The 27,714-nt window shown below is 43.8% G+C and overlaps 1 long non-coding RNA gene across 1 annotated transcript; it reads right to left on the minus strand.

The window, feature by feature from the left end:
• Positions 1 to 14,032: 14,032 nt before the first annotated feature.
• On the minus strand, positions 14,033 to 27,144 carry LOC124517384 (uncharacterized). Its single transcript, XR_006963433.1, has 3 exons — positions 27,021 to 27,144; positions 19,794 to 19,925; positions 14,033 to 14,311 (listed from the first exon to the last, which is right to left on the minus strand). It is a non-coding gene; the product is annotated as an uncharacterized LOC124517384 (long non-coding RNA).
• Positions 27,145 to 27,714: the final 570 nt, after the last annotated feature.

The raw sequence follows: 27,714 nt of genomic DNA on the forward strand, positions 1-27,714 counted from the left end.
TCTTCTCCCCTCCATCCCACTGATAAAAACTGAAGGCTGGAGGCTCGGGGCTCAGTGCAGGAGGGCAGAGCAGTCAGGCCGTGGTAAGATACGTCCCCTTCCACTCAAACAGGAACGCTACCTCACAGCCAGCCACGGAGTGATTTGTCACACGTGCCAGTCCATAACTGGTGAGTTTGGGAGACAGCCAAGGTCCTCGTGGGGACCTGGCCAGCAGCCTCTGGGGACAGACTGACAGTCAGCTGCTAAGAACCAACGGATGGCCTTGTGACCAATGTGGGACAGGTTCAAGAGATGGGAAGAGGGAAGGGAGGAGTGGGGACACCTTCTCTTGCTGCCTTCACAAAACATCACTGTCTGCTGAGGGCTGGGCCCCTCGGGACATCTGATAAGGTTGTTAAGTAAGCTGGAGCACCTGGCCAGCCATCTGGCACTTTCCTTCTCCAGACATGGCCACCCAGGCCTCCTTGCTCACCTCTTCAAAGCCAGGGGGCGGCAGGGGCCCCACACACCTGCCAGGGAGAATGAACCCCACCCCCCAAGCTTCAAGGGCTATAAGGCAGTGTTCTCAGTTCCCAGGTGACACTTCGGAAATGCTCATTTGACTTTGTTAAGAGATGGGTTTCTATCAATCACTCACCTTCTCTAAGGCTCCCGGTAGTTTAAACACGAGTTAATTCTGACTTTGCTGAGATAACAGAGTGGCCTGGTTAGTGGGGGGCGGGGGAGTGGCTGGAACAGGGAGAATTTAAACAAGGCTGCCCTCTTTCCATATCAGACTAAAAAAGAGCGCAGCCCAGGGACCATTAATCATCTCAAATGCTAGGCTTCAGGATCTTATCTGCTGTACAATTGTCTCGTCCCCTCCTCTTCTGAGCTCTGGAAACCATAGCATTTGCAGAGAAAACACAGCACCTATGTTAGCAAATCTTGTTAGGGTCTATCTAGTGGCACATGACCCACTAATGTATATATTTAGCTGTTCCGATAGAGTTCTGAGTTGTGTTAAGAAAAACACACAGGGGCTGATGGAAGTGTTCTGTATCCTGGCCTGGGTGATGATCGGACAGGTGTATGCATTTGTAAAACGTCATCCAGCTCTTTGCCTAAGTGCCCTTGATGCACATGCTCTCTCTCTATTATCCCTCTACTTACACATTTACTGTGTTTATTTCTATTTGATTTTTAGAGAGAGAGTGTGTGAGCAGAGGAGAGGGGCAGAAGGAGAGAGAGAGAGAATCTTAAGCAGGTCCACACTCATCGTGGAGCCTGACACGGGGCTCGACCCCATGACCCTGGGATCATGACCTGAGCCAAAATCAAGAGTCAGACGCTTAACCGACTGAGCCACCCAGGCACCTCATCTGCTTATACATTTAAAAGAAAAAGATCTATGGGGCGTCTGGGTGGCAGAGTCGGTTGGGCATCCAACGCTTGATTTGGGCTCAGGTCATGATCTCACGGTTTGTGGGTTTGACCCCTGAGTGGGGCTCTGTGCTGATGGTACGGAACCTTCTTGGAATTCTGCCTCCCTCTCTCTCTGCCCTCCCCCTACTTGCTCTCTATCTCTCTCTCAAAATAAATTTTTAAAATAAACTTAAAAAAATAAAAGAAAAATCTATTTTTTTCATGGAATGCACAACTGAGTGTTGCTAAACTCTCAGGTTTAACACCCCTACGACCAAGGGACCCAGGCTGTGTGTGCACAACTATAGATTTAGTGCCTGGATCCCCGCCCACTGTGGGGCAGGGGTGGGGGGTGGGGGATGGCAGCAAAGTGGAAAGAGGTAGAATTCGAAGGAGACACAGCTGTATTTGAATCTCTGCCCTTTCCTAAGTCACTGAGGGCAAGTCACTTGGCCACTCTGTGCCTCAGTTTCCTCCCCTGTACAGTGGGGATAGTATTTCCTGCCTTAGCAATTGTTGATGATTAAAGATAATTAAGTGGAAAGCACATGGCGCATCACAGGCACACACCAAATGGCAGTGCTGGTCCCCGGGGAACAGCTGGTCCCTCAAGAGCCTTTTCCTGCTTCCTTGTCCCTGTGTCAGCTTCACGCTCGGTATCTGAAATGAGCTTCCACGTCACTTGGCATCAACTTCCCCCTCTTCCTTGCCCCGTCATGAGCTCCGTGATTTTCCCATCCTTACTCCCACTGGTGGAAGTCCCACTCGTAACCCCTGCCCCGTCCCCCGCTCACACAGCTGCTGCCCGCTTCGGCAAGAGTGGGCCAAGCCTTTCCACCGTCCGTCCCACGAGACTGACCCAACTCACTCTGTGTTCAGTGCCCCCAGCAGCAGCCTCGGCCGCAGAAGCTGTGGCCCCAACCGGAGCTGTGGATTCAGGAGATCTTGGGCTGAAATTCCCATGGCGTATGAGGAGGATGTCAACAGCATACCCAACACCTGGCAACGGAGACCGGAGGACGGCCGGTTCTCGGAACTCAGGGTACAGGTGGGGCAGACTCAGTGCCCACACTGAACCACCTGTGTCCACTCGGGAGCACAGACCCACTGAAAATGGGGTGCCATAGCTGGAGACCGACACATCACAGGCTTCAGTGCTCACCTGTGCACCGCCTCTCCTCAGTGTGCATCCCTGGGCTGCAGGGAGCTCACTGCCTCCCCAAGACAAACCCTTTCCTCTATCAATGACTTACAGCTTTACAAAACCACTCCATCCTCATGGGCGCACGTGTGCTTCCCTCTCATGCCAACTAGAACCAGACTAATCCCTTTTCTGCACTCTTGGCTTCCAAATATGTAAAGACTTCCATATCTCCAATCCTTCTTTTTTTTTAATATTTAGGTATTTTTGGGAGAGCACAGGTGGGGGAGGGGCAGGGAGAGGGAGACAGAGGACGCGGGGCTCGAACTCACGAACCACAAGATCATGCCCTGAGCCGAAGTCAGATGCTCAACTGAGTCACCCAGGTGCCCTGTTATTTTACATTCTTGTTAATTTTGCTTCATGTGATATAAATTTGGCATCATTTTCTGGATGTGTGCGTTCCTTTAAAATTTTTTTAATGTTTATTTATTTTTTGAGAGAGAGAGAGAGACAGAGCATGAGCAGGGAGGGGCAGAGGTACAGGTGGAGAGAGACACAGAATCCGAACAGGCTCCAGGCTCCGAGCTGTCAGCACAGAGCCCGACGTGGGGCTCGAAATCATGAACCACAAGATCATGCCCTGAGCCGAAGTCGGACACTCAACCGACTGAGCCACCCAGGTGCCTCCCAATCTCCAGTTCTTCAAAGGAGTCTTCTCCAGATTCAAGGTGCCCTATTCCTTCAACCGTAGCTCAGACTCAAGCCCAAGAAGTTCCCGCTTGTTATAAGCCCTGCCCTCGGTTCGTCATGGAGGCAGGAAGAGATAAAATGAAGAAATGATGGCTATTTTCACACTGGGCCCTCCCCTGTGCTCTTCACACCCTTTTACCATCCTGTACCACCGCTCCCAACCCCTCCATGATTGATTCCCTGGTTCACACTAATTAGGCCTTGCTTGCACTGTGAGGGAAAGAGAGCGTTGCCATTTTCTTCAAGGAAACCGTGAGAGAGGCCGACCTGCTGGTGGTTGCCAGGCAACCTTGATGGTCCTACAGGAAAGACAAACTCGGGAGACACTGAGCCAGAGGGCCTAGTTAGCAGCTATTCAGCACCGGGCTCTCTGCTCCACGGAGAGGCATAAGAAAGGCCTGGCACCCATTAGTTCAGCTGTCTTTTTAAATGGAATGCACAAGAGTGTGTGTGTGTGTGTGTGTGTGTGTGTGTGTGTGTGTGTGTGTGTGTTGGGGGTGCACACACAAAGTGAGCTGGGAAAGAATAAAGTAGCCTTAGTCTTTAAAGTGGAATCATAATGACAGATGCCATGGCAAAATAATTTATAAGATATCACCCTTTATCTGTTTACCCTTAAATTTTCCTTTCTGTCTCCCCAACTCTGGGAGACAAGCAGGACTTGGAATTCCTTACCTCAGAGTAGGACAGAAAGCAGACACAGACTGTAGGCAAAGGCCTTTCCCCTTTTGTAAAGTATTAAACCACAGAACAAGGGAGAAGATGAGGAGTCTTGGAGGGGGCTAGGGAAGACGTGTGGTGCTGGGAAAGGGGGGTTTCCAGGGGTCGGGAAAGGAGACAGAGGTCCATGACCCTAAGGACCTGACCTAGGGTGATGGTAAGATTTCAGTGGGTCTGAGCACCTGCACTCCCAACCTCGTCAAAGGGCTCCTTAACCTATGCCTGGCACAGGGCTCCCTGCAGGAAGGAAGTACACAGGTGCGGTGGGGGGGCGTGGGGGGTGGGGGGCCGCTGGCACAGCACACGGCTCCAGGCAAACCCACGGGAGCCAGAAGCCAATGCCTTAGCATCTCCGACAGCCCAGAACCTTTGCACGACCCTGATGGAGGGAAAGGAAACAATGGCTCAGACTGCCTTTCCCTGTCTCTGAGGACACATGGGGACTCAGAGCCCAGTGGGTTGGATAGAGAGCCATTAAAGGTTTTTCAGAAAATTGGGTGTCTGGGCTACTAAAGAGTCAGGAGAACATGCGACTCTTAATCCCTGGGTCATGAGGGATGCCTGGGTCACTACATCGGGTGTGGTGATTCCTTAAATAAATAAACTTGAAAAACAAAAGCTTTTTGGCTGACCAACTTGGTAACATCTACCAAAGTTTTAAATGTCACACCCAGTGGGGCACCTGGGTGGCTCAGTCGGTTAGGCGTCCAACTCGGTTTTGGCTCAGGTCATGATCTCATGGTTCCATGAGTTCCAGCCTCGAATGGGGCTCTGCACAGAGCATGCTTGGGACCCTCTGTCTCCCCCTCTCTCTGCTCCTCCCCCACTCACACTCTCTTTGTCTCTCTCAAAAATAAATAACCTTTAAAAACTTATTTCACTAAGTGAAATAAGCCATACAGAGAAAGACAGATACCATATGGTTTCACTCTTATGTGGATCCTGAGAAACTTAACAGAAACCCCTTGGGGAGGGGAAGGAAAAAAAAAAAAGAGGTTAGAGTGGGAGAGAGCCAAAGCATAAGAGACTCTTAAAAACTGAGAACAAACTGAGGGTTGATGGGGGGTGGGAGGGAGGGGAGGGTGGGCGATGGGTATTGAGGAGGGCACCTTTTGGGATGAGCACTGGGTGTTGTATGGAAACCAATTTGTCAATAAATTTCATATATTGAAAAAAATAAAAATAAAAAAATAAAAACTTTAAAAATATAATAAATAAACGTCATACCCAGTAATTTCACTTGTAACAAGAAGTAACACAACGTTCTAGGACCTTTCATACATGCTTGCTATCATGAAATGTTACCAAACTTTCAAAAATGTTGATCTGTTATTGGGAAAATGGCATCTTGTTGTTGCTTTAATGTTATAAAGCTGAGTAGTGATTTTTCACTTCTGCTTCTGTTTGTTTGCTTTTTAACCATGAGACATATTTATGTATCAACGGGTGGTAAAATTATGGTAAATAAAAATCATGATCCTTTATGCTCTTAAGAACATGGCTTTGGAATACAGAGAGCAACAATGGATAGAAAAACAAGGTGAAATTGGGGCTCGTGGGTGGCTCAGTTGGTTAAGCATCTGACTCTTGATTTTGGCTCAGGTCATGATCTCACAGTTGGTGAGATCGAGCCCCACTTTGGGCTCTGTACTCACAGAGTGGAGCCTGCTTGGGATTCTCTCTCCTTCTTTCTCTGCTCCCTGCCCGCCCCACTCACACACTCTCTCTCTCTCTCAAAATAAATAAGTAAACATGTAAAATAAAGAAAATCAAGGTGAAATTAATAAATCTACATGGTGGAAGATTTTGGCCACATCTCTCAGATATTAGGTAAAAGTGAAATATTTGATAACGTAATTAAACTTGATCATATATAAATTTCTATTACATATGTGAATACATACACATAAACACAAATACACACAAAATCCAATGAAAGTATGCACACACACACACACACACACACACACACATCATGCAGGGAACAGTCTCAAAAAATGGACCCTGATTTAAGCTACAAAGGAAAACTCAACAAACTCTAAAAATAGAAAAATCATAAAGAGGTCACAGTCTGTGAACACAGTAAAATAATATTCAAGATTAATAATATTAAAAGGACAATTAAAACATTATCTGCCTAGAAAAATAATTAAAATATAGGGGCACCTGGGTGGCTCAGTCAGTTAACCATCCAACTTCGGCTCAGGTCATGATCTCACAGTTCGTGGGTTCAAGCCCCACCTCAGGCTCTGTGCTGATGGCTCGGAGCCTGGAGCCTGCTTCAGATTCTGTCTCTGTCTCTGTGTCTGTCTCTGTCTCTCTCTCAAAAATAAATAAACATTAAAAATTTTAAAAAACATAATTAAAATATTCTCCTAAATACGCAGACGAAGAAAAAAAAGGAAAAAATCAAATTACAATGTATTTAGAAATGAAAGACAACCAATTGGTTTAAAGATTTAAATGTAAACAAACACTAGACAAATTATGAGTAATTAAAATACAATCTTGGCATAGGAAAGGGCCTTCTAAATATAACACAACCTTCAGAAACCCCAAAGACTAATACATTCAACTACTAAAAGTTAAAAAAAAATTTAAAAATTTTGTCTATATGACAAAAACTACAATCAGCAAAATCAAATTATGAACTAGGAAAGGATATTTGCAACTTATATCACCAAGGGCTAATTTCCTAATATATAAACATCTTTCATAAACCAAAAAGAATAAAGACTATTAGCCCAAGAGAAAAATGTCCAAGGGATATGAACCATGAATTCACAGGAAAAGGAATTTAAGAAATGGCTGTTAAAACATATGATGTGATATTCCATTGCACACAAAATAAATTTAATTGCAAAACGAGACTACACTGAATTATAGAAAGAAGACTCACTGGGGGGCACCTGGGGGGCTCAGTTGGTTGAGCATCTGACTTGGGCTCAGGTCATGAACTCACAGTTCATGGGTTCAAGTCCTGTATCAGGTTTTGTGCTGACAGCACAGAGACTACTAGGGACTCTCTCTCTCCCTCTCTCTCTCTCTCTCTCTCTGCCCCTCCCCTGCTCTTTCTCTCTCAAAATAAATAAATAATTTTTAAAATGTTTTAAGAAATAATGTGTCTGTAATAATACTTGTTGCAGACAAGATAGAGGCTAAAATCAGGGGACAAAAGTTTGAGAAGAAAGAGATATTAGCATCATTTCAAAGTAGCTCTCCCAAGATATTTATCAATTACAAAGGGAAAAATAAATTTATAGTGGAGAAATCTGGCAGACACTGCTTTGTTAACATCATCAGTAATAAGAAAACGTCATGTACCTTCAGATAGAATCCACTGAGAAGGACACACGACCTCTTCTGGAGTATTCTTCCCAGTAATGCATGGTCTCAGTCCAGTCAATGAGAAAACACCACACAAAGTCAAATGGAGAGATATTCCACAAAGTTATTGACCAATGCTCTTCCAAAGTATCAAGGATGTGAGAGTCAAGGAAAGAATGAGGAACCACCACAGATCCAAGAAGACCGGGGAGATAGACAACCAAACACAATGTGAGATTCTAGAATAAGAAAAAGGGGCATTTGTAGGAAAACTTGCAAAATTCAAATAAAGTCTGTAGTTTTATTAGTAGTATTGTAAAGATGTTAATTTTCTGGCCTTGGTAACTGCCTTGTGGTTATATAAGTAGTTGACATCAGGGGAAGCTGACTAAGAGATATACATTAATTCTCCCTTTTATTTTTGCAACTTTTCTGTAAGTCTAAAATTATTTAAAAATAGGAAGGAAGGAAGGAAGGAAGGAGCAGAAGGGAGGTTGATAAAACATAATAAACAGAAAAGGAAAAGAGCTGAAAATGCTCTTTTGGTATCTCTGTTTGATGAGCAATGTTATAATTTCAGAAAATGACTCAGCCTACTGGGAGTTTTATTTGATTGTAAAGATAGAAGTAGGGTTTTTTTTGTTGTTGTTGTTTTGTTTTGTTTTCCCAGCAAATGGTGCTGTAACAACTGGACGTTCACATGAGTGAATCTAGACACAGACCTTATAAGCTTCACAAAAATTAATGCTAGACCTAAGTGTAAAACACAAAGCTATAAAGCTGCTGGAAGATCACACAGGGGAAACCTAGATGGCCTTGGGCAGGGTGAAAACTTTCTCACAACACCAAAGGCATGATCCCTAGGAGAAATAATTGATCAGCTGGACTTCATTAAAATTAAAATGTTCTCCTGTGCCAAAAATACTGTCAAGAGAATGGGAAGACAAATCACAGACTGAAAGAAAATATTTGTAAAAGAAACATCTGACAAATATTTTCTAAATGTCTGATAAATATCTGTATATTCAAAATATAAGTGAACTATTGGGACTCAAAAATAAGAAAAGGAGGGGCGCCTGAGTGACTCAGTCAATGGACCGCCTGACTCTTGATTTTGGCTCAGGTCATGATCACACGGTGGTGAGATTGAGCCCTGCATCAGGCTCCGTGCTGGGCATGGAGGCTGCTTAAGATTCATTCCCTCTCTCTCCCTCTGCCCCTCTCCTGCTTGCACTCTCTCTTTCAAAAAAAAAATTTTTTTAATAAGAAAAGGGAAAACCTGAGCAGACACCTTATCAAAGAAGATACACAGATGACCAATAAGCATATGGAAATATGTCCCCATCGTATGCCATTAGGGAAATGCAAATTAAAACAAAAATAAGGGATGCCTGGGTGGCTCAGTCGGTTAAGTGTCCGACTTCGGCTCAGGTCATGATCTCATGGTCCGTGAGTTTGAGCCCCACGTCGGGCTCTGTGCTGACCGCTCAGAGACTGGAGCCTGTTTCAGATTCTGTGTCTCCCTCTCTCTCTGACCCTCCCCCGTTCATGCTCTGTCTCTCTCTGTCTCAAAAATAAATAAACATTTAAAAAAATTTTTTTAAACAAAAATAAGATACTACTACACATCTCTTTGAATGGCTAAAATCTGGAACACTGACAACACTAAAGGCTGGTGAAGATATGGGAGCAACGGGAACTCTCATTCGTGGCTGGTGGGAATGCAAAATGACGGAGCCACTGTTTGAAAATAGTTTGGTGGTTTTTTACAAAATGAAACATACACTCACCATAAGATCTAGCAATCATGCTCCTTGATTATTTACCCAAATGAGTTGAAAACTTATATCCACACAAACCTGCATACAGGTATTTAAAGCAGTTTTATTCTAGTTGCCAAAACTTGGAAGCAATCAGGATGTCCTTCAGTAGTGAATGGATAAACTATGGCACATCCAGACAGTGGAATAGTATTATTCAGCCCTAGAAAGAAACAAGCTATCGAGCCATAAAAAGACATAGAGGAGGGGTACCTGGGTGGCTCAGTCGGTTAAGCAACAGACTCTTTTTTTTTTAATTTTTTTTTGTAATGTTTATTTATTTTTGAGAGAGACAGAGACAGAATGCGAGTGGGTTAGAGGCAGAAAGAGAGGGAGACACAGAATCCGAAGCAGGCTCCAGGCTCTGAGCCATCAGCACAGAGCCCGATGCGGGGCTCGAACTCACAGAGCTGTGAGATCACGACCTGAGCCCAAGTCAGACGCTCAACCGACTGAGCCACCCAGGCACCCCAGCAACAGACTCTTGATTTCAGCTCAGGTCATGATCTCATGGTTCATAAGTTCCAGCCCCACATCGGGCTCTGTGCTGACAGCTTGGAGCCTGCTTGGGATTCTCTCTCCCCCCCCTTCCCCTCCCTGGCTCTCTCTCTCTTTCTCTCTCTCTCTCTCTCTCTCTCTCTCTCTCTCTCAAAATAGATAAATAAATATTTTTAAAAAGACACAGAGGAAACGGAAATGCATATTGCATATATAAAGAAGCCAACCTGAAAGGTCTACATATACCTGACATTCTGGAAAAGGCAGAATTGTGGAAACAGTAGAAAGACTAGCGCTTGGCGGGGAGGGAGGAATGAACACGCAGAGCACAGAGGATTTTTAGGGCAGTGAAACTATTCTTTGGGATACTATAATGCAGGTCATTATACATTTGTCAAAACGTACAACACAGAGTATACAACACCAAGAATAAACCCTAATGTAAACTATGAACTTTGGGTGTTAATAACGTGTCGTGTCAGTGTAGGTTCATCAGTTGTAACAAACGGCCCCTCTGGTGGGGAATGTGGCTAGAGAGGAGGCTGTGCACGTGGACGCAGGGGAGATCAGTGAACACCGTGTACCTTCTGCTCGTTTGCTATGAACCTAAAAGTGCCCTCAAATGTAAAATCTATTTTCAAAAAATTTTACATTTAATACAAATTCCGAATGGTTGGATGGGACTCTTGGTAGTTACAGAAGGAGTCCCCACTTCATCTTGTAGGTCAACTAAGAGATTATATGTAAACGTCCTGCAGTTCACCCCTGGGCCTCCTTGAGTCAAAAGCTCATGAAGGCCATTGAGCCCAAGTGCGTGGAGCTAGAAGACTTTGTAGAGGGAATGTTATTTTAGAATGAAATCCTAGCTAAGGTGCCAGGGGCTGTGGAACTCTTAACAAGATTTCCACCTGATGATGGCAAAACAATGATTTTACTGAGATTTGTCCAGGAAACTGGTTTCTCCCAATCTATCTAAAAGGCTGAGATCATTTTAGCAACAATAATGCGAATCAGAAGCAGTTGGTTTCTTGCCCAAAGGTGGGAGAGACTGAGCTGCTCACAGGCAAGTGTTGATGGCCTTCCTGTCCCAAGAATGCAAAGAATGCACCTGTATCCTCTCTCCAATGACTCCCCTCTGTGACTAATCACTTCTAAGAGCTGCCTTCGATTGCTGCCTCTGGCATTTTCCACTAAAAGGCCCCTCTGATAGATGGTCTGGTAGATTGCCAAAGGAGTGATTTATGCTTACAGTTAAGCCCAGGACCTTCTCACCTGCCTCCCTGGGAAAGCAGCCTTTATCTGCACTGCTTAGAACACCCTGGGGAAACATGAAGGGGAAATTGAGTACCTTCTCTTTATCTATAACCTAATTCAAAATTAGTGTGTGCTCTAACTGTAAATCTCAGACTGAGCCGTTCTTAGCTAATTATGTTTTTGCCATTTCATTTTATGTGATAACAATAGTATCAGCATTAAGCAGAATTTATAGTTTTCCAAGTGCTCTCTCGAGTGTGGGTGTATCTGATGCTCACCAAAACCCTATCAGGTAGCAAAAGAAGGGTCACCATTCTCATCTGAGGAAAGAGAATTTCTGACCCAGGAATTGAACGGTTCCCCAAAATCAAACATCAATTTCTACCATCAAACAACCTTGTGCAGGGATTGTGTCTACTTTAAAAGCAAATTGTTAAATAGTTCAAAGATATGTATAATACAGAAAATACAGAAGATAGCCACTTATCTATTTCCTGGTTTTAACAACTTTTAACCTGCTTGCCTCAGATGCTTTTAAATCAGAAAGAAAATGATACAGGGGCATCTGGCTGGCCCAAGCAGTGGACCATGCCACTCTTAACCTCAGGGTTATGAGTTGAAGCCCCACATTGGGTGTAGAGATCACTTAAAAAAAAATAAAATCTTTTAAAAAATGATACAGATACACTTCCTCTCTTCCTTGCTAGAGGTGATTGCCATCCTAAAGTTGTGTTATTAAACCCATCCTGGGGGGTGGGAGGGAGGGAGGGTGGGTGATGGGTACTGAGGAGGGCACCTGTTGGGATGAGCACTGGGTGTTGTATGGAAACCAATTTGACAATAAATTTCATATAAATAAATAAATAAATAAATAAATAAATAAACCCATCCTTCTGTCTGTTATTAAACATTTACTGCATCTATATTTTCTCATGATAATCTATGGCATTACGCATGCTTTACTTCTGATATTCACTTTATAGCTTCTGAATCTTTTTGTAACTTGCTTTTCTCCCTGAACACGTTTTCTAGACATCCGAGATGATAAATATGGAGTTATAAATTAATTGATCTATGTTTTTTTTTTTAACTGAACTAGTATTTCATTGCACAAATAGGCCACAGCTTACTTATCCATTCTCCTACTGATGGATTTTTAAGTTGTTTCCAAGATCAAGAGTTCCATGGTCTCCCAACTGAGCCAGCCAGACGCCCCTATGTCTTACTCTTCAAACAGTGCTGCAGTGACCATTTTTCTCATGCTTCCTTGTGACCAAGTATGAGAATTTCTCTAGAGTATGTACCTAGAAGGAGAGTTGTTGGGTTGAAGGATAGACACACCTTCAAATTTATTAGATGTTGCTAAATTACTCTCCAAAGTGACTATGGCAATTTATACCTCCAACAAGTGTCTAAAAATTCCTGTCTCCCCATATCTTCACCAACACCTGGAATTATTACTCTGGCTAATTTTCCAATTTGATGGGTGTGATTGGTTGTTTTAATTGTTTTCATTGCATTACCCTCATGACTAGTCAGTTTGGGCATCTTTCAGAAGTTTATTGGCCATTGGAGTGCCCTTTTCCTCAAAAAAAAAAAAAAGTTTATTTATTTATTTATTTATTTATTTATTTATTTATTTATTTATTATTTATTTATTTATTTTGAGAGAGAAAATGAGGGAGAGGAGCAGGGAGCGAGGGAGAAAGAGAATCCCAAGCAGGCTCCATGCTCCAACGTGGGGCTTGATCTCACAACTGTGAGATCTTGACCTGAACTGAAATCAAGAGTTGGATGCTTAACCAACTGAGCCACCCAGGGGCTTGTGGAGTGCCCTTTTCTATGAATTGCCTGGTTATGTACTTTGCTCAGTTTTCAATATTTTTTTTATCTCTTTCTTACTTATTTATAGAAGTTCTTGAGGGATTCTAGATATTAATTCCTTACTGACGATACACTTTGCAAATATGTTCTCCCAATTTTTAAATTGATTTTAAGTTAGTTGATATCTTTTGCCTCTACAAAAATTTCAAAGGTAAATATAATTGAATTTTTTTCTTTTTTATTTGTGCTTTTTGGGTCTTGTTTAAGAAATCATTCATTGTCTGTGTGCCTGGGTGGCTCAGTCGGTTAAGCGTCCGACTTCGGCTCAGGTCACGATCTCACACCTCATGAATTTGAGTTCTGCATCGGCTCTGTGGGGACAGCTTGGAGCCTGGAGCCTGCCTCATATTCTATCTCCCTCTGTCTCTGCCCCTCCCCTGCTCATGCTCTGTCTCCCTCTCTCTCAAAAATAAACATTAAAAAATTTTTTAAAAAAAGAAAAAGAAATCATTCACTGTCATGAAATCATAAAGATATGTTTCTATATATTTTCCTATTTTTTCCAAAATTTTACCACATTTTTATTTTTACTTCCAAATGTAAATTATTTTAGGGTATGGTATGAGGTTAGAAACTACTTTTATTTTATTTTCCTTATAAATGTTTTCATACAAATGTTCCAACTGCCAAATACCCATAGACCAGTTTTCCATATACCTGTAGGTCTGTTTCTGAGCTCTCTATTCTATTCAGTTAGCCTATTTTAACATTTCTGTGCCTGTTCTGCACAGTACTCATTACTATAGCTTCATTATAAACCTTGATATTTGATAGAGAAGTCTCCCTCCTTAATCGTCATATTCTTGGCCATCTTCATATAAAATTTAAGATCAGTTTGTTAAGTTCACACAAGAAAATCTCCTGGCTTTTTATTAGAATTGCAATAAATTTATAAATTAATTTAGGAAAATTAACATTGTAATGTCATTGCCATATCCACAAACACATCATGTCTCTCCATTTACTTAGATCTTCTTTTATATCCTTCAATAAAATTTTAGGATCTCCTCAATGAGTGCTCTATCATTATGAGATTTATTCCTTGTTATTCTGAATGAGCAGGGGAGAGGGCCAGAGGGAGAGAGAGAGAATCTGAAGCAGGCTCCAAACTCAGCACGCTCAGCATGGAGCCTGACACAAGGCTCGATCCCATAACCCTGGAATCATGACCAGAGCCAAAACCAAGAGTCGGACACCCAGCTAACTGAGCCATCCAGGTGCTCCCCAACTCCATTTATTAAAGAAACTTTCTTTCTTCCATTGAATTATCTCGAGACCTTTGCTGAAAATCACAGACGATAAATGTATGAAATTACTTCTGGACGCTCAATTTTATTCCCTTGATTTATATTTATCTTTATAATGTCTTGATTATGGGAGTTTTGCCATAAGTTTTGAAACTGCAAAGTATGAGTCCTTCCAACTTTGTTCTTCCTTTTCAAGAGTGTTTTGGCTATTGCGGGTCCCTTGTATTTCCATATGATTATGAGGATCAGCATATCACTTTCTGAAAAAACAATAACACAAAACACAGCTGGAATTTTGATAAGGAGTATGTTGCATCTATAGACCAAGTCGGACAGTACTGCCATTTTAACAATATTAATTATTCCAATTCATGAACATTGGATATTTTTCTACTCACCTAGATTTTTAAATTCCTTTCAGCAACGCTTTGCAGTTTTCAGTTGTACAAGTTCCACACATGTCTCATTAAATTTATTCCTAAGTATTTTATTCTTTTTGATGCTATCGAAGGTGGAATTGTTCCCTTTAATATCAGTTTTGGATTGTTCACTGCTAGAAATAGAAGTGATTTTTGTATATTGATATTTTGTGAACTTACTGAATCTGTTCATTATGCTAATGTTGGTGTGTGTATGTAGGTTCCTTAGACTTTTCCATATAAAAGACCATGTCATCTGCAGATAAAGAAGTTTTACTTCTTCCTTTCTAATCCTTTGATTTCTTTGTCTTGCTGAATAGCCCTGAATAGAAACTCCAACACAATATTGAATATAAATGGTGAGAGTGTACTTCCTCATCTTGCTCCTGATCTAAGGAAGAAAGCTTTCAGTCTCTCACCATTAAATGTTAGCTGTGGATCTTCTGTAGTTGCCTTTTATCAGGTTGAGGAAGTTCCTTTCTATTCTTAGATTGTTGGGAGTTTTTATCATGAAATGGTGTGGAATTGTGCCCAAAGATTTTTCATATCTATCGAGTTGATCTTATGGGTTTCACCCTTTATTTGATGAATATGGGATATTATTTTGATTTCTTGCATTCCTGGAATAAATCCCTCTTGACCATGGTGTATAATCCTCTTAATATATTGCTGGATATGGTTTTCTAGTATTTTGTTGAGAATTTTTGCATCTATATTCATAAGGGCTTTTGGTCTATAGTTTTCTTATGATATCTTTGTCCGGTTTTGATGTCAGAGTAATAATAGCCTCAGAGAATGAGTTTGGAAACACTCCATCCTCCTCTATTTTTTATTTGGAAGACTTTGCAAAAGATTGGTATTAATTCTTGAAACGTTTGGTAGAATTCAACAGGGAAGCCATCTGGTTCTGGGCTTTCCTTTGTGAGAAGTTTTTTTGTTTTTTTTTTTAATTTTTTTTTTATTTGACGTTTATTTATTTTTGAGACATAGAGAGACAGAGCATGAACGGGGGAGGGTCAGAGAGAGAGGGAGACACAGAATCTGAAACAGGCTCCAGGCTCCGAGCTGTCAGCACAGAGCCCGATGCGGGGCTCGAACTCACGGAGTGTGAGATCATGACCTGAGCCGAAGTCGGTCGCCCAACCGACTGAGCCACCCAGGCGCCCCTGTGAGAAGTTTTTTGATTACTGATTTGGTCTCTTGTTATGGTCTGTTCAGATTTTCTATTTCTTCTTGAGTTAGTTTTGGTAATTTGTGTGCTTCTAGGAATTCTCCAGTCTCATTTGGGTTATCTAATTTGTTGACATACAGTTGTTCATATTGTTATAATGTTTTTTAAAATTTCTGTAAGGTTAATAATAATGTTAATAAAAATTATAATGTTTCACTCCTGATTTTAGTAATTTGAATCTTCTCTCTTTTTCGTAGTCAGCCTAGCTAGAGAATTGTTAATTTTAATGATCTTTTCAAGGAATCAACTTTCAGTTGCATTGATTTTTCTCAATTGTGCTGTTGATTTTTGACAATAATACTATAGCAAACAAACTTATTAGTTCATAGCATGTCTGTAGATGCTCTTCCATTTTCTGTCTAAATGATCCTATACTCTGAAATGGGGACAATTTGGTCATTTTCATGGTGCAATCCAGCACTGTTGATTACAGTCATATTCCTGTCTTCAAAGAGAATGCTTCTCATACTTCAGTGTTACATGTGATGCTAGCTGTGAGTAGATACCCTTTATTAAGGAGTAGTAATATCTTTTCATTCAAGGTTGACTAAAAAGTTTTCTCTTAAATCAATACTGAATTTTATCAAGTGCTTCTAGATTTATTCATTGCTCATAAGATGTTTTCCTTTTCATCGATGAAAGTTGAATGAATTTACATAAATAGATTTTCCAAATGTTAAAAATTCTTAACACGTAGAATACCTTCTTATTATATTATAATATTATATTAACTTCTTATAATATTATATTACCTAATATTATATTACCTTCTTATTATATAAATTTGGCTTACTAAAAATTGATTTTCTACACCTATGTTTATAAATTAGATTGCTCTATACATTTATTTCCCATATTTCTTGTGATGTTGTTGTTCCTTTTCTTTTCTCTTCTTTCTTTTTTCATGGTCAAGTTTGTTCTGTAATATAGAGAAATTTTGTTCCTCAAAGTTATGGCAGAATTTGCAAGTCTAACCATCTGAACTTGATGTCCTATGCATTTTAGGGCAGAGCATGGTAGATTTTCTTAAAGATTCACCAATTCAATTATATTTTCCTGACCAATTACTTCCTATCATTAAAATCATTAAGTCATGCCTCATGTAATACTTTTTGCTTTAAATTCTACATTAGTTTTTACACCAGGTTTGTTTTAGTTGATATTGGCTACATAGACTTTTTCCTCAACTCTTGACTTTCAACGGTTCTATATTTGTGTGACTATGTATGTCTCTTGCAACAGCTGAATTTTTAAAGCTGTCTGAAAATTTCTGTCTTTTAGCTGGAAGATGCAGTACTCTTAAATTTACTGTGATTAGTAATATTAAGAGTTTCTGCCATCTTATCCTCTTTCCTCTGCTCGTCGGGAAGTTAAACCTATAATTTCTATCATTTTAGCTGCTTTCTTAATATATTAACACACACATTTGATTTAGCATGATATCAAGCTAATAATAAAATGTACTGGAATAAGACAAGAAATGTCAAACTCTTAGAATCTGTAGCTACCCTTCCATTTTCCATGTGGTCCTATTCATTCTTCACAGTATCTTGAGATTTATATTCATTTATTTATTTCATTTATTTTCATTTATTTCATTTATTTTGGTTCCACCTTCCAAATTAGAAATTATTATTGCTGTATTTTGTAGTCAGTGCTCTTTGGATTTGTCAACATATTGTCTAATCTCCAGTTGTCATCATTGCGTCCTTCATCTCATTCCTTCCTTTTGGCTTCCATACTTTTATTATCCAAGCCCATTCTTTTGTGGCTCTTGCAATGAAAAAACTGTTAGGGGCACCTGGGTGGCTCAGTCGGTTAAGTGCCCGACTTGGGCTCAGGTCATGATCTCCTGGTTCATGAGTTTGAGCCCCACATCAGGCTCTGTGGTGACAGCTCAGAGCCTGGAACCTGCTTCAGATTCTGTGTCTCCCTCTCTCTCTGCCCCTCCTCCACTCGTGCTCAGTCTCCCTCTTTCTTGCTCTCTCTCTTTCTGAGAAATAAACATTAAAAAAATTGTTTAAAAAAAGAGGAAAAAGAAAAAAAACTGTAAAATGCTCTATAGTTTTAGGTTCTTTTTTTTTTTTTAATATGACATTTATTTTCAAATTGGTTTCCATACAACACCCAGTGCTCATCCCAACAGGTGCCCTCCTCAATGCCCATCACCTACCCTCTCTCCTCCCTCCCACCCTGTTTTAGGTTCTTTAAAGTAGTCTTTCTTTCAAATTTACACTCAGGCATCTGGCTGGCTTGGTGGGTGGAGCGTGTGACTCTTGATCTTGGGGTTATGGGTTCCAGTCCCACATTGGGTGTGAAGTTTAAAAATAAAAAAATCTTTAAAAATTTTTAAAAAGCCAAATTTACTCTTGAATTGTTTAATTGGGTATAGAATTCTGAGTTGACACTTATTTCCCTGTAGCACTTTGAAAATTTTGACCTTAACTGTAGCTAGGTAAAAATAAAAACAATTCTTTTTGTGTTTGATTTTCTGTAAGTTCACTATTAGGTTTCTAGGTATAAATTTATTTTTATTTATTCCCCTCAGAACTAGTGGATTTAACTGAAAGAGTATTTTACTTTTGTTTGTTAATCAATTCCAGAACTTTCTTAGGCATTTTCCCTTCTAATACTGCCTCTCTCCCTCTTCTATTTTCTCCTTCTAGAATAGCTAATAGAAATACCTTAGGCCTTCTCATTTACTCATTCTTGCCTCTTAATATCTCTTTCTTATTTTCTATAAATTTATCTACTTGCTAAATTCAAGGGGGTTTTTTAGCACTATCAAAGGGTTTACTAATTCTCTCTTCTGCCGAGGTAATCTGTTGTTGAATCTATCCATTAAATCTCATTTAAAAAATTCTTTCTCTAGGGGCGCCTGGGTGGCGCAGTCGGTTAAGCGTCCGACTTCAGCCAGGTCACGATCTCGCGGTCCGTGAGTTCGAGCCCCGCGTCGGGCTCTGGGCTGATGGCTCAGAGCCTGGAGCCTGTTTCCGATTCTGTGTCTCCCTCTCTCTCTGCCCCTCCCCCGTTCATGCTCTGTCTCTCTCTGTCCCAAAAAAATAAATAAACGTTGAAAAATTAAAAAAAAAAATTCTTTCTCTAATCTATGTTTTTTTGTATAAATTTTTTTAATGTTACTTTAGAGAGAGAGAGAGAGATACAGAGCATGAGTGGGGGAGGGGCAGAGAGACAGGGAGACACAGAATCTGAGTCAGGCTCCAGTCTCTGAGCTGTCAGCACAGACCGCGATGCAAGGCTCGAACCCATGATCCGCGAGATCATGACCTTAGGTGAAGTCAGACGCTTAATTGACTGAGCCACCCAGGGGCCCTTAATCCACCTTTTTAAAAAATGATCACCTATTCTTTCATCGTGGTTCTTATTCCTTCTTTTGAAGAACTTACAAAAAGTTAAGTATATTTATTCTTAGACTTTACTGATTATCCCACTACCTTTGTGTTTCTGGCTCCAGTGTACTGTCCAGTATATACCATGTACTCCACAAATATTTGTTGAACAAGAGTGAGATACTCTACTGACTGAGCGAGCCAGGCACCCCTAAGTATTTGTTGAACAAATCATTGAAAACAAATGCAGCGACGATTGGCATTTGTCCTCCTGAGTCTTTTTTTTCTTTTTTTGCCTCCGAACAGAACAACTCAAAGTTTGCTAGACAATAGAACTAACCACCTTCTTTAAAATATTTTTAAAATTGTGGTAAAATGCATGTAATATGAAATTCACCATGTACAGCTCAGCGAGATGAAATATATCACACTGTTGTGCTACTATACCATTGTCCATTCACAGTACTCTTTCGTCTTGCAAAACTGAAACTCTGCACCCATTAAACAATAATTCCTCATCCCCCCTCCCCCTGCCCTGGCAACCAACCATTCTACTTTTTGTTTCTATGAATCTGACTACTCTGGGTACTTCATATGAGCAGAATCATACAGTAGTTGTCTTCTTGTGACTGGATGGTGATCAATGAAAAATATAACTTTTAAGTGTTTCCGACACCTGAATATTTTGAAATGCGAAAATGTAAGAGGAAAAAGAAAAACCAACCTTATTAGCAGGACCTACCCTACGCCCCGTGTTGTCTGAATGTAGGCAGCACAGATGTCTGTTGTCAGTCAAAGGTTGGACCTGCAGGGCACCAGCCAGTAAGTAGTGAAGCAAGAATTTCTGCCTGAGTGAAGCCCTTACCAGCTCCTGCTGGACACAGGGGGAAGAAAACTCACATGATTACACGTCCCGACAGGTGACATTAAGGAAGTGAGCAGGTGGGAAGGGGACAAAAATATTTCACTTTCCTCTTTACTATTAAAAAAAAAAAAGGAAATGGCTGATGATTAATGGCCTCGGTGACACTGACAAATAGGAGAGGAAGGTTTAGGTTGGACTGGATCCCAGCTCTTTCTACAGGGGTCAGTGCTATGCCACTGCATGCAAGAGACATGGGATGCCTAGATTCCTATGTGAACATTTTCAATCTTGTTGACAAGTACTTCCAAAAAAATATTTTTTTTAATCTGTGAGACCCCAGTTAACACTTCCGTGCCTCATTGGGCTCCCTGGCCACAAGCATGAAACCCTAGATGCACACTGGCTCCGTGGTGGATTTGCTACTTTCTCATCCATTTGGCTGCTCTCTGAAGCAATGGAGCCTTGGTTTATCCGTGCACCGATGAGGATTCGGGCAGGTGGATCTGTGTGGGCGCTCCCTGGGTGTGCTCACTCAGGCACGAGTGTCGGTGAAAGAGTGGGTGACAAGGGTGAGCGATCACATTCTTGAATTCAGGAAGGACAATCTGTCTGTGGTCAGGTGGCCGGGGGTCGACCTGCCAAGGTGGGGCGGTGGGAGGGAAGAGGACGGATGCGGAATGTCCCTGTGGAAATGAAAGTTTCTGCGTGATCTCCCTCTGGGAGTCTCCCTGAAGCCAGGCAGCCCCTCTGCTCACCTGCTCATCAGCCAGGACCGCGGAACAGGGGTGAGGACAGAGAGCTGGACCGGGGACTAGCTCTAGGGCCTCGTGCGGGGCGGGAAATGTTGGCTTCTGCACTAAAGCCGGACACCCCCCCCCCAACTTTCTACCGCAGCCGAGCGCGGGATCCCGGGATTCCGGAGCCCAACAGCGAGGCAAGAGACAGAAAAGGGGGCGGGCGGGCTGCCGGTGCTCGGGCCTCCGCGAGCTGTTGCCATGGCCACAGGGGACTTTTGATGTGAAGCGCGGTGACCACCCCCAGCACCACCAACTTCCCTTCTCCACTCGTCCTCTGGATGACGTCATGGACGTCCGTGGCCCTGACAGGCCACCTGTGGGTTGGTCTCGGCTTTAAAGCAGCTGTTCTCCCCTGGCCCCTGCAGCCCTGGCGACTGTGTCTGCACCCGGAGCACCTGGAGCGACTGCTGACCTGCCTCCCGCCCTGGCGGCGCGACCACCGCTTGGGACAGAACAGATTGTCCGAGAGAGGCAAGTAGGGGTGCTTCACAAAATACCTTCCTCAAACCCCAACCTCCCCCCACCCAGCCCGACCCTGCTCCGCAGTTCTTGGGGAAGAAGCGACGAGCCGAAGGCGGGGTGGGGAGGGGGCTTTCTTCGAGAAAGAAGTGGAGCGCAGCTGTCTCTGTCCTCCTTCCTGGCGGTGGCGACCCAAGTCAGGTAAAAACCCCGATCAGTGTCCGCGGTCCAATCCTCCCCCTCAGGGCCGGGACTCGGGACTGGAGGAGCCCCCAACTGGAGGTGAGATGCGCGAGGCTGAGCCCGGGGCTGCTTCCTAGGGCCGGAGGAGGGGGGGCCGGTGGGCTCAGCATCTGCCACAGGTGCCGTGCCTGCTGACAAATTCAGCAGGAGGCAGGAACGCGGCCAGGGCGCCTGGGAAGGTGGAGGCGGCTCCGCACCCCGGCAGCTGAGCGCTCCTGCGGAGTGCTGCGGCCCCTAGAGTTGCGGGGGCGTTTCGTTCTCGCACCCACCAGCCCGGCGACGGCGACATTGGCTTGTCAGGCTGAGTCAGGCGTCCGCTCGGCGAAGGGCAGCATCAGCCTTGGGAGTGCGCTCTCTCCGAAGCCGGTCTCCCCAAGCCCACCCTACAGTGACCTGGTCTCGACTCTGATCGCCCTTCAGAGTGCAGGTGCAGCAGACCTGTTAACATGCAGAAAAGCGGCGGGGTTCGGTGTTTCAGACTTCCCTTCGCAGCCTTGCCCGCCACCAGATCTGAGCGCCAGGAGTCCCGGGATTCTGCCTGCCGACGCTCAGGCAACCCAGTGCCGAAGGGGAAAACGTGGGGATTGCCGGGAGGCCACTGGATAATTATCCCAGGGCAAGGGGCTCTTTCTCCACGCCGCGATTGCGGCAAATAATTACACTAATTCGGGGAAGGGAAGGGAGAGGCGCCGGGGATTCCGCCTCAGAGGCAGCCCGGTCTGCCGAAAAAGCATTTCTGTTGCAGACACGTCCTAGTCTCGCCTTTTTACCCCCCGCAAAGGGTGCCTACCCTTCGGGTTCCGGCCTCAGGGGTCAGAATCCGGCAGCTGGAGGGTCTCCAGAGCCCCTGAACGGTGCATCCGAGCCTCCAGCTTCAGCACCAGAGGCTGGACAGCGCCCGGGCCGGAGAGCCCCTGGAGTGGGTTCCCGCGCGCCACTCGGCTTCCCAGCCCGACTCAGCTTGAGCTAAATTCCTCAGACCCCACACGGTGGAGGCCAGGAGATGAGGCAGGGTTCGCCGAGGGGTGGGGGGGATCACCTTTCCCATTTCTCCAGGAGGTTAGGTGTCAGATTCTGGGAGGGCATTCTATCCCCCCTTCGCGAAGACCAGTTGGAATACAACTTGGTGCCAAGTTGCCGGGAGGGTGCCTAAGCGAAAAGAGGCGCGCCTGGAAATGGTGAGTTCAGGGGCAAGCTGGAAAGTGGATCTACCGGGAACCCCGGGCACTGTTGTGCTGTGACATATCGCTACATCCAAGCCGTCTTCTCTCTCGCACCCCCGCCCACCCCCACTTCTTCCTTCTCTCTCACTCCACAATCTCCGAATGCCCTAACACAGGTGAATGAAGGGATGGGGTGGGGGGAGATTTGAGATATTGAGGCCGAGGTAAGAAAGCCTATTTAATCTGAGTCTGAATATCTGGGTAGGTGAAATCTGTGCAAAATGAACGTCAAGGTCCTCAATTTTAACCAAAGGAGCCCAGAGTGCCCTTTGCACGAGGAGCAGGATGACTCTTTTGCCAAGGAGAAAAAAAGCCACGGAGGGGAAGACATTATCACAAAAGGGCTAACGGAGATGGGGGAGGAGGGGACAGGACCGAGGCCCTAGTGTAGTTGCCAGGCAACCAGCCCCAGCCTCCTGTTGCCTTGGTTACAGTGAGTGGAGGGGTTTGGGTCACTGATTATCCTTGAGCACCTGGATTCTTTAAATTATCTGCTGGAGAGCCCCTGCCTTCCCCGTGCTGGATGGGAGACACAACCAATCCTGTAAGATCTCGGGGGTTTAAGAGGAAATCCTGGCAGGTGAATTTTTCTTTTTAAGTCAAGGTTCACAGTGAAGCAGCTACCTTTCGCCAAGGCAACCCTTTCCACTCTCTCCCCCACCCCCTTCACCAAGGTAATCATATTCTACCCTGCCATTTCTCTGGGATTTGCAATTAGGGATTTCTCTCTCTCTCTCTCTCTCTCTCTCTCTCTCTCTCTTTCATTTAGTCTCTTAGACGGAGGGGCCAATCTTCCTCCCCCCCTCTTTTTTTTTCCTTTAAATGAGTAAAACATATTTGTTCTTCATGGATGAATTCAAGGAACTCAGAGAAATTATCCAAAGCTGTTTCTGGTACAAAGAGAGGGTTTCTCCTTGGCTTGGCAGTGGTTCCTTCCTCCCTAGACAACTCCTCCATGAGAGGGAAGCTGAATTCTAGATCACCCTGTCTTCTCACTTCTCCCCACAGACCACACAGCACAGGTTGGTAGAAAGGCAGCCCTCTTAGCAAATTTCCACTAGTGTTCCACCTGCATTTGATTCTTCAAGATTCTCTTCCCTTTATTCCCTCTCCAGCCTGCCTTCATAGTGAGCAAATCAGCACTTAATATTTCCAATCCTCTGATCTTTTTCCCTTCCCTTGATTGACAAACACTGATTCCGTGTTTCATCTGTCGGCTTTGCCCACCTGTGTTCATTTGCAATATCTGTGGGAAATCATTTTACCCATCCTTTCCCAAAGGCAGTTGTAACAGTCTCAGAATGATTTAAAGGGACATCACTAGTAAGTTAATAGGACAACTTGTGTTCTGTGCACTATTTCACCTAGAATACTTTTCCTTCAGAACCTTGAACTTTCCCTTTCCAAAATAAAACCTGGTTTTAAACTGAGCTATAATTTGACAACAGGGAGATCTCTGTTTCAGACAGGAACTATCCTATCAATATCTGTGATGCCCTGCATCAGTAAACACACACTTCATTTTCTCTTCCTTGCCTTTTCCTTCACGCATTGCTAATATAAAAAAAAAAAATTAGTCATTATAACTTCAATCTAAATTGAAGGTCAAAATTACTCTCCATTGACTGGCTAGTTTGGGGAAGATTTACATTAAAATTCTTTCCCCTCACATGTTACTATAGAAACTTCTTTTTAATACAGACCAGACAGCTGGTCTGCTTTTTGTACTTTTCTTCCCAAAGAAGTACCTCCTTTGTGAATTCTCTGGGGCAGCTATCATTGATCACATCAATAATGTCCCATAGCCCCATAGCAACAGTGTTTTGTTTTGTTTTGTTTTGTTTAATTATTACTCCTTTTCTGCTCATTTTCTTTATGGACAAAGGGTCTGCTTTCCTTTCAAGAAGAGAACTGAGATCTTATTGGCCAGGAAAGGAGAAGCATTATTTCATTGGTTAGTTTGCATCGCTTTGTCAACCAATCAGAGGATGCCATTTATCCTTTTCTGACTAGCTGAGTGAACAGGGTACCTAGAATATTTGAATCTGCCTTAGTTTCTTCCAGTAGCAAAGGATGGAATTCAGAGTTCTAGGACCCAAGAACTTTGGCTAATCCAGATTGCATTTCACTTGCAAGAGCGAATTTTGCTACCTAGTTATTTGTAGCTTACTTGAACACAAAGTACGTTGTTCTATGCACTTTTCTTTTTATTTAAAAATGTACCTTGATCATCTTTCCACATCAGTGCATGTGACTGGTATCAGCATACCAAGGGTCCAGGGAATTTTTGTGATTTCTCCTAGAAGTTCAGAATTGGTTCCCACCTTTAGGGATTTAGGGAAACTGTCAGGGGCGAGGATGGGAAGCTAGAGGAGGGAAGAGCTGCGTTACCTACATGATCAACATACGTCCTAGCTTTTGGATTCATTCTGTCCAACTTTGGTGCCCCTGGTAGTTTTGTTTGATTTTCTACTTTAATTTTTCAGAGCTGCTCCTTTGTCTTGCGTTTTCAGTGACAAGTAAAAACTCTGGATGGATGGAGATGATGGCCCTCCAATTCAGTGTAAGAGCAGACACATCACTTCCCAGGAAGGCCTGTGGCAGGTAGGTGATGGTGATCCCTGCAAATGGAGATCATTCCAGCCCCTTGGGGCACTGGAGTTGGGCAGGTCTGTGTTTTTCTTTCTCCCTGCACCAAATAGTCCTATTTAAGTATTCTGCCATTAGCCTACACTTCTGCAGAAGAAAGGGGCATTAAAATTCCACCCTTTCCAAGACAGAAACTCTGATGGCAGTTTGGAAGAAGGCTTAATGTGAGTACCGATCCCCCTGGTCAGTCTTTTCTCGGTTCTTGGCTGGAGGGAATGTTTGGAATGGACAAATGCTTGACCGTGATAGTGCTCTCAAGGGCCACCTCCTTTAGTGGCCCCATCTATGCCAGAGTTTCAGTAGCATCATGAGCCCCAGCACTAGACTATAAGCCCTTCAATATTAGGGGCTATGTCTTGTATACCTTTGTTTCCCTGGAACTTTGTCATGCTTAAAATAGGGTCTCAACAATGTTTGAACTGAATCCTACAGGCTAGTATCAAGACAAGACCCTTAACTTCCTCTTTATGACAAGGGCAGTTCTAGCCCTGGACCCTCCCCCAACTGTCCTTTCCAAAAGCTTCTATTCCCTAGCTCTCTTCACAAAAGATACATGAAGGCTCAGCTCATCGTTACCATGGTTACATGGAGTGGCCACACGGAGGATCCCTATCACCCATTGCTGTCAGGAGGAAAGAGAGAGGAGGGGTTTGGGGATCATTGTCACGGAGGAAACCATGGAAACAAGCGTTGCCAAGGCAATGACTCTAAATTCAGAGGAAAGAAACTAGAAGTGGGGAGAGGGAGATGGGGGGCTCAAGGGCAGGTCATGGTTTCAAGGTACATTTCTCTTAGACTGTAACAGCGTCCTTTGCTATTTGCATCTTTTTTTAAATAAAGTATTTTTCATTTTATTTTTTTAAAGTAACCTCTATGCCCAGTGTAGGGCCTGAACTCATGACCCCGAGATCAAGAGTTGCATGCTCCACGATTGAGCCAGCCAGCCACCCCTCTATTTACATATTCACCCAACCCAGAAAGAGCCCAGAGTTAAAGAATTTAGGAAAACTGGGCTTCAAGTCCATGTTCATTGGTTCTGCAAGGAAAAGGCCAATTAAAATGAGTCTATTCACACTCATGATCAACTCTGTCTCTGAATTTTGCCTCTTTGCTAACCAGTTGCATAAGCCAGACTGTGCGGTAGGAATATAATACCTGAATATAATAATGAGCAAAAGCCCCTGTTCTCATGTTGAGCTGATCACAGGACAGCCACTTGGTGGCTTTAGGTCAGGGTTGCTCACAGGGCTAGACTGGACAGTCCTGAATGTCAATGTCCAGGGATCTGCTAGGATTCTCTCCAAGCTCTCTCTGTAACATCTTTTAGCTTATCTATTACCACCAGAAGTTTGCCTGGGAACTCCCTGAGAAAGGCCTGTTTTTCCTAGGAGTACCCCTTCAGTTAACATCTTGCATGTTACTTAGCCTTGTTCTCTAATATTAGCACTCAGATCTTTGTCTCTGAAACTATACTAAGGATGATGTACCAAACCTCTTTCAACAGTACCAAAGAGACATGAGGCCATTATTAAGAGATTAATGACAACAAATCCCTTTCTCTTCCTTGATGGGTTAGATGCTGGGCGTGGGGTTCCTCAGCCCCTTGTAGCTTAGAGTCCCAGAGCAAGCACCCCACTGGGGAGTGGAGAAAAGGGGGTCTCAACAGCCTCCTGGGGAGGGCTATCTCTCCCCTGCACCCTCCACAGAAGAGCTTGGGGTTTTCTCAGGCTCACCTGTCTAGGGCTAACAGTTGGAAGGCCTTGGGCCTCGGAGCTGGGCACTGCCAGTCTTCTCCATGTCCCCCCTCTGTGTCTCCAAGCAGGTCCTGCCCCGTTCCGGATGGAGAGAATGGAGAGAACAAACTGAAGGTTGGAGAGCTGGGCTACAGAGGAAGACGTCTCAATTAGAAAGAGAAAGAATTGAAAGCAGCACCGATAGGGAAGGGTAATTATCCCCCAGCTGCTGCAGAAATAAAATCAGGGCGGTGCTCTCTGAGGCACCAGGATATTGTGGTTTTTGCCAATTAAAAAGCAGATACGCCCTGCCAGTGCAATTAGAGTCTGGGCTAGGCATGGGGGGGGGGTGCGCTGGGCTAGGCATTGAGGGGGTGGCTAGCCTTCCCTCCATCAGTGCCCCAAGGTGGGCTGGGGCAATTCCCTGGGGAGCCCAGCCCTGGACCTAGGAGGAAGGGGACCCTGGGCTGAGAAGCCATCCTCCCCCTGCCCACAACTGGTTCCCCTTTTCCTCTCTTGTCTATACTGCTTGCCCAAAGCCTCAGCCCCACTTCATTCTGAGCTGTGGCTCAGTAAGCCCTGGGAGGGTTTTCACCATGGGCCTTGACTGTAGACCTGCAGGGCTTGGGGAGAGGGGGAACCTGATAGAGAGGGGTCACCATTACCTGGAGTCCTTCCTTTTTCCTCATCTCCA

The sequence above is a fragment of the Lynx rufus genome, unplaced genomic scaffold, assembly GCF_022079265.1.
Source record: "Lynx rufus isolate CCGP_SWC_20201006 ecotype Redwood Valley unplaced genomic scaffold, mLynRuf1.p SCAF_21, whole genome shotgun sequence".
Taxonomy (NCBI): domain Eukaryota; kingdom Metazoa; phylum Chordata; class Mammalia; order Carnivora; family Felidae; genus Lynx; species Lynx rufus.